The sequence below is a fragment of the Salmo trutta genome, chromosome 25 (genome assembly GCF_901001165.1).
Source record: "Salmo trutta chromosome 25, fSalTru1.1, whole genome shotgun sequence".
In the NCBI taxonomy this organism is placed as follows: Eukaryota; Metazoa; Chordata; class Actinopteri; order Salmoniformes; family Salmonidae; genus Salmo; species Salmo trutta.
The window spans coordinates 35,643,303-35,650,484 of NC_042981.1; positions in this window are offsets into that span (position 1 = coordinate 35,643,303).

Sequence of the window (7,182 nt, forward strand, 5' to 3'; positions counted from 1 at the left end):
TGTGTGTAGGCCTACTCTTATAATTTATTATTTTACAAAAAAAGATTGACGTTTTGAAACTGCAGTAAAAGTGTAGTAACTGCAGTCAACTGTGGTATTTTGGATGCAGTAATTGCAGAATAACTGCAGCTTACTGCACTCTAACTGCAGTTACACTGCAAAATTACTGTAGTAAAAAAAACGGTGTTATTTTGGATGCAGTATTTGCAGCATACTGCAGTTAAACCACACTCTGACTGCAATATATTTTGTGGGGGATCAGCTTTAATGCAGTATGTTTTTCATATTGGACATACATAGGCCTTTGGCACCGTTGGCAGTTTTCATAAGATAGGAAGGAAAGGAAATAAGGAAGGAAATAAACATGATTCAAATATAAACATATTACCGTTTTGTTTTATGAATTTGGAGCAATTTCCTCTATTATGTGGTACATTTTCACAAGTCTAAGCACAGAAATCTAAACAGATCATCAAAATGGCTCATTTTTCAAAAGCTTTAAGCAAACGTTAAGCACAACAATTCACTTATCGCTGATCATTTTGTGGCCATTAAAGAGTGGCAAATCAGTTGAAATGCAGTACATTTTGCATATTTAACTCTGGATATATTGTTTGTTGCTCTGTTGCATTGTATTGTGTTGTAACATACTGTTAGATACCTGCAATGACTGGGAAGGTATAAGATAGTTGGGTGTGTGTGATATATGTAGGTCTCTGTATTATAGCCTATTGCTAGTGCTTTCAGAAGTATTCAGCCCCCTTGACTTTTTTTGTTATGTTACAGCCTTATTCTAAAATGGATTAAAAAAATACATCCTCAGCCATCTACAGACAATACCATATAATGACAAAGCGAAAACAGCTTTTTAGAAATGTTTGCAAATTTATTAAAAATAAAAAACAGAAATAAGTACCAGACCCTTTGCTATGAGAAAAATGTCACCTTTATTTAACCAGGTAGGCCAGTTGAGAACAAGTTCTCATTTACAACTGCGATCTGGCCAAGATAAATTGAAGCAATGCGACAAAAACAACAACACAGAGTTACACATAAACAAATGTACAGTCAATAACACAAAAGAAAAGAAAAATAGAAAAATCTATGTACAGTGTGTGCAAATGTAGAAGAGTAGAGAGGTAGGTAAGAAATAGGCCACAGAGGCGAAAATAATTACAATTTAGTATTAATACTGGAATGATAGATGTGCAGATGATTATGTGCAAGTAGAGATACTGGGGTGCAAAAGAGCAAGTAGTAATATGGGGATGAAGTAGTTGGGTGTGCTATTTACAGATTGGCTGTGTACAGGTACAGTGATCAGTAACGTGCTTTGACAGCTGATGCTTAAAGTTAGAGAGATATAAGACTCCAGCTTCAGAGATTTTTACCTAGCAAAGACTTATAGATGACCTGGAGCCAGTGGGTCTGGCGACGGATATGTAGTGAGGGCCAGCCAACGACAGCATACAGGTCGCAGTGGTGTGTAGTATATGGGGCTTTGGTGATAAAACGGATGGCACTGTGATAGACTACATCCAGTTTGCTGAGTAGAGTGTTGGGTGCTATTTTGTAAATGACATCGCCGAAGTCAAGGATCGGTAGGATAGTCAGTTTTACGAGGGTATGTTTGGCGGCATGAGTGAAGGAGGCTTTGTTGCGAAATAGGAAGCCGATTCTAGATTTCATTTTGGATTGGAGATGCTGAAATTGAGCTCAGGTGCATCCTGTTTCCATTGATCATCCTTGAGATGTTTCTATAAATTGATTGGAATTCACCTGTGGTAAATTATATTGAATGGACATGATTTGGAAAGGCACACACCTGTCTATATAAGGTCTATATACAGTTGACAGTGCATGTCAGAGCAAAAACCAAGCGATGAGGTCAAAGCAATTGTCCGTAGAGTTCCGAGACAGGATTGTGTCGAGTAACAGATCTAGGGAAGGGTACCAAAACATTTCTGCAGCATTGAAGGTCCCCAAGAACACAGTGGCCTCCATTCTTACATGGAATAAGTTTGGAACCACCAAGACTCTTCCTAGAGCTGGCCATCCGGCCAAACTGAGCAGTCGGAGAGAAGGGCCTTGGTCAGGGAGATGACCAAGTACCCGATGGTCACTATGACAGAGCTCTAGAGTTCCTCTGTGGAGATGGGAGAACCTTCTAGAAGGACAACCATCTTTGCAGCACTCTTCCAATCAGGCCTTAATGGTAGAGTGACCAGACGGAAGCCACTCCTCAGTAGAAGGCACATGACAGCCCGCTTGGAGTTTGCAAAAAAGGCACCTAAAGGACTCAAAGACCATGAGAAAAAAGTTTATCTGATCTGATGAAACCAAGTTTGAACTCTTTGGCCTGAATGCCAAGAGTCATGTCTGGAGGAAACCTGGCACCATCCCTAAGGTGAAGCATGGTGTTGGCAGCATCATGCTGTGGGGATGTTTTTCAGCAGCAGGGACCTTGAGACTAGTCAGGATTGAGGGAAAGATGAACGGAGCAAAGTACAGAGAGATCCTTGATGAAAACCTGCTCCAGAGCATTCAGAACCTCAGACTAGGGCGAAGGTTCACCTTCCAACAGGACAACAACCCTAAGCACACAGCCAAGACAACGCATGAGTGGCTTCGGGAAAGGTCTCTTCATGTCCTCGAGTGGCCGAGCCAGAGCTCGGACTTGAACCCATCAAACATCTCTGCAGAGACCTGAAAATAGCTGTGCAGCGACGCTCCCCATCCAACCTGACAGAGCTTGAGAGGATCTGCAGAGAAGAATGGGAGAAACTCCCCACTCAAGGCTGTAATCACTGCCAAAGATGCTTCAACAAAGTACTGAGTAAAGGTTCTGAATACTTATGTAAATGTGATATTTAAGTAAATAAGGTATTTCTGTGTTTTATTTTTAATACATTTGCAACAATTTCTAAAAACCAGTTTTTGCTTTGTCATTATTGGGTATTTGTCACGTTCTGACCAGCAGAGGGAGCAATTGTATTAGTTTTGGTCAGGACGTGGCAGAAGTTTTTGTTGTTGTTGGTTTGTTGGACTCTCAATTGGAGGCAGGTGGTTCTAGTTGCCTCTTATTGGGAGTCCTATAAACAGGTGTGTGTTTTTCTTTGGGGTTGTGGGTAGTTGTTTTTGCACTGCGTTTTGTGTGCCTGCAAAACTGTTCCTGTCGTCGTGAGTATTGTTTTCCCTGTGGATGCTTTGCGTGTTTTTATAAAAAATATGAGTATCCACATTCCCGCTGCGCCTTGGTCCATTCCTGACGACAGACCTTACAGAACTACCCACCACAAAAGGACCAAGCAGCAGAGGAGGAAGCAGCCACAGGAGAACAGCGTGATGGACTGGACATGGGAGGACATCCTGGACGGCAAGGCATCCTACACTTGGGAGGAGATCCTGGTCGGAAGGGATCGCCTCCCATGGGAACAGGTCGTGGCACTCAGAAGAGTGGAGGCAGCAGGAGAGAGGGACCAACGGTGAAGGTATGAGGGCACACGGCTGGGAAGGAAGCCTGAGAGGCAGCCCCAATACTTTTTTTGGGGGGGGCACAGGGGCTGTTTGGCGGGGCGAGGATGGAGCCCCAGGCCAGCTCCCCACTCTAGCCCTGAGGTGCGTCAGCCCAGTCTGACTCGGCCTAGCCACTAGCCAGTCAGGAGTCGCCAGAGCTGCCCGCCAGTCAAGAGTCGCCAGAGCTGCCCGCCAGTCAAGAGTCGCCAGAGCTGCCCGCCAGTCAAGAGTCGCCAGAGCTGCCCGCCAGTCAAGAGTCACCAGAGCCGCCCGCCGGTCAAGAGTCGCCAGAGCCGCCCGCCGGTCAGGAGTTGCCAGAGCCGCCCGCCAGTCAAGAGTCGCCAGAGCCGCCCGCCAGTCAGGAGTCGCCAGAGCCGCCCGCCAGTCAGGAGTCGCCAGAGCCGCCCGCCAGTCAGGAGTCGCCAGAGGAGCCCGCCAGTCAGGAGTCGCCAGAGCCGCCCGCCAGTCAGGAGTCGCCAGAACCGCCCGCCAGTCAGGAGTCGCCAGAGCCGCCCGCCAGTCAGGAGTCGCCAGAGGAGCCCGCCAGTCAGGAGTCGCCAGAGCCGCCCGCCAGTCAGGAGTTGCCAAAGCGGCCCGTCTGCCCGGAGATGCCAGAGCGGCCCGACTGCCCGGATCTGCCAGAGCGGCCCGACTGCCCGGATCTGCCAGAGTGGCCCGACTGCCCGGATCTGCCAGAGCGGCCCGACGGTCCTCCGGCCCTGCCCGAGCGGCCCGCCGGTCCTCCGGCCCAGCCCGAGCGGCCCGCCTGTCCTCCGGCCCAGCCCGAGCGGCCGCCTGACCTCCGGCCCAGCCCGAGCGGCCGCCTGACCTCCGGCCCAGCCCGAGCGGCCCGCCTGTCCTCCGGCCCAGCCCGAGCGGCCGCCTGACCTCCGGCCTAGCCCGAGCGGCCCGCCTGTCCTCCGGCCCAGCCCGAGCGGTCCATCTGCCCGGGTCAGCCCGAGCTGCCCGTCTGCCCGGTGCAGCCATCGGCGCCACCGAAGTGGGCGACGCCGAAGTTGGAGCAAGGTCCACGTCCCGCACCTGAGCCACCTCCAGGATAGGTGGGTTGGGGAGGGAGGGTGTAGCACAGTGCCGTCGTTGACGGCAGCCACCCTCCCTTCCCTCCCTTATTGTTTAGGGGGTATTGTTCATTGGTTTTGTTGGGGTATTGGGGATTTTTTGTGTTTTCTTTTTTGAGGTGCATTCCGGGGTCTGCGCCTTTAGGGGGGGTACTGTCATGTCCTGACCAGCAGAGGGAGCAATTGTATTAGTTTTGGTCAGGACGTGGCAGAAGTTTTTGTGTTATGTGTAGATTGGTTTGTTGGACTCTCAATTGGAGGCAGGTGGTTCTAGTTGCCTCTGATTGGGAGTCCTATAAACAGGTGTGTGTTTTTCTTTGGGGTTGTGGGTAGTTGTTTTTGCACTGCGTTTTGTGTGCCTGCAAAACTGTTCCTGTCGTCGTGAGTATTGTTTTCCCTGTGGATGCTTTGCGTGTTTTTATTAAAAATATGAGTATCCACATTCCCGCTGCGCCTTGGTCCATTCCTGACGACAGACCTTACAGTATTGTGTGTAGATTGAATATTCCGGGAAAACTCGAGGGCTGGATGGCATACCAGTTGAGGTATATCAAACCTTTTTTGATGTACTCAGAGGACCATTATTACTGTAGCATGTTTTAACCACTCCTATAAAAGTTGTAGATTATCAGATACGCAAGAAGAAGGTCTGATTTTACTATTACTGAAACAAAACCCAGGTGCTAAATATAAAGATCCAGTCCATTTAAAAAAAAACGGAGGTCCCTTACACTTCAGTGTTGTGACAAAAAAATTCTAGCAAAATGCATAGCGCATAGAATTAAAAAGGTATTGTTGGATATTTTGAATCGTAATCAGACAGGTTTTTTACATGGACGATACATTGGAGATAATATAAGACAAGTACTGGAAACAATAGAACCCTATGAAAAATCGAGGAAACCAGGCCTGGTATTCAAAGCTGACTTTGATAAAGTGCGACTGGAATTTATATATAAATGCCTGAAATATGTCAATATTGGAGAATCTCTTATACAATGGGTTAAAGTTATGTATAGTAACCCTAGGTGTAAAATATTAAATAATGTCTACTTCTCAGAAAGTATTAAACTGTCAAGAGGAGTAAAACAAGGTTGTCAACTATCGGCACACCTATTTATTATTAAGGCCATTGAAATGTTTGCTATTAAAATCAAGGGGCTAGAAATCCAGGGCTTAAAAACAAAGGTGTCATTGTACGTTGATTCCAGTTTCTTCTAAATCCACAATTTGGATCCCTCCATAGCCTCATAGAGGATCTAGATCATTTTGCTAACCTCTTGTTTTGCTTAAGGCCCTGCCTACACCTAACGACTTGTTTTTTAAAAGATATGAGCAAAAAATATTCCATTTTATTTGGAATGGCAAGCCAGACAAAATTAATCAAGCCTATTTATATAATGATTATGAATTCGGAGGACAGATATTATTAAATATTAAAGCATTAGACCTCTCACAAAAGGCTTCAGTCAAGAAAAGCTATACTTAAATCCGAATTGGTTCTATAGCAGATTATTAAGAATGGCTCATCCCATGTTCAAGAATGGCCTTTTCCCCTTTATTCAGATTACAACCGCTAACATTTAGTTTATTTGAAAATGAAATAATCTCCAAAATATTGCTATTTTTTAAACAAGCCATAGAAAATTGGTTGCAATTTCAGTTTAATCCACCAGAAAAGACAGAACAAATATTATAACAAATATTATGGTTAAACTCAAATATAATAATTCAAAAAAAAAAGTTTTATAATGGTATAATCTTTGTATATTATAAAAAGGAGTGTTGGAGTTATGTCACACATGTAGCTAATATATGGAAATGTCTGCTCTATCCAAAATTACAACCAATTAATTGCAGCATTACCACAAAAATGGAAGAGGCAAGGGGAAGGGGGAGAAAGTAAGGAACTTGTCTGTCGGCCCTGCATTAAAGACCAAAATTGGTTAAAGAAAATTGTGATAAATAAGAATGTATACTAGTTTCATTTAAGGACCAAAAAATTGACAGCTGTGCTATACAGATTGAAAAATAGCTGTGAAGAGATTTTCGATGTAGCGAAAATCAACAGCTTTTAGTTATTCGACTGTATTCTGTATTTGTTTTGCTTTCAATCTTCAACAGCTCAATCTTCAAGTCCATGTTTTTTTTTTGTGAAATGTCGTAATATTTTTTTTGTTTTGATCTAGTCTTTAATAGCTCTTACATAAAGCATTCCATGACTATGCAAATTATGTTTTCTGAATCAGGGGAGGATGGACAAAAATCCATGGCTTTAGTTAATTGGAATCATTTTTGTTATTGGGGGCTTTCAATTTTCAATAGCTCTTACACAAAGTGTGCCATGACTATGCAAATTATATATTCTGAATTGGGGGAGGATGGACAAAATTCCACAGCTTTTTGTGTCAAATTCTGTATATATATATATATTTTCTTGTGCTTTCTGTTACGACTTCCGCCGGGTCGTCCCCAAGGCCTGCGCGCTGCTGGAGCCGCGTGTCAAGGAGGGTACTGTCACGACTTCCGCCGAAGTCGGTCCCTCTCCTTGTTCGGGCGGCGTTCGGCGGTCGACGTCACCGGTCTT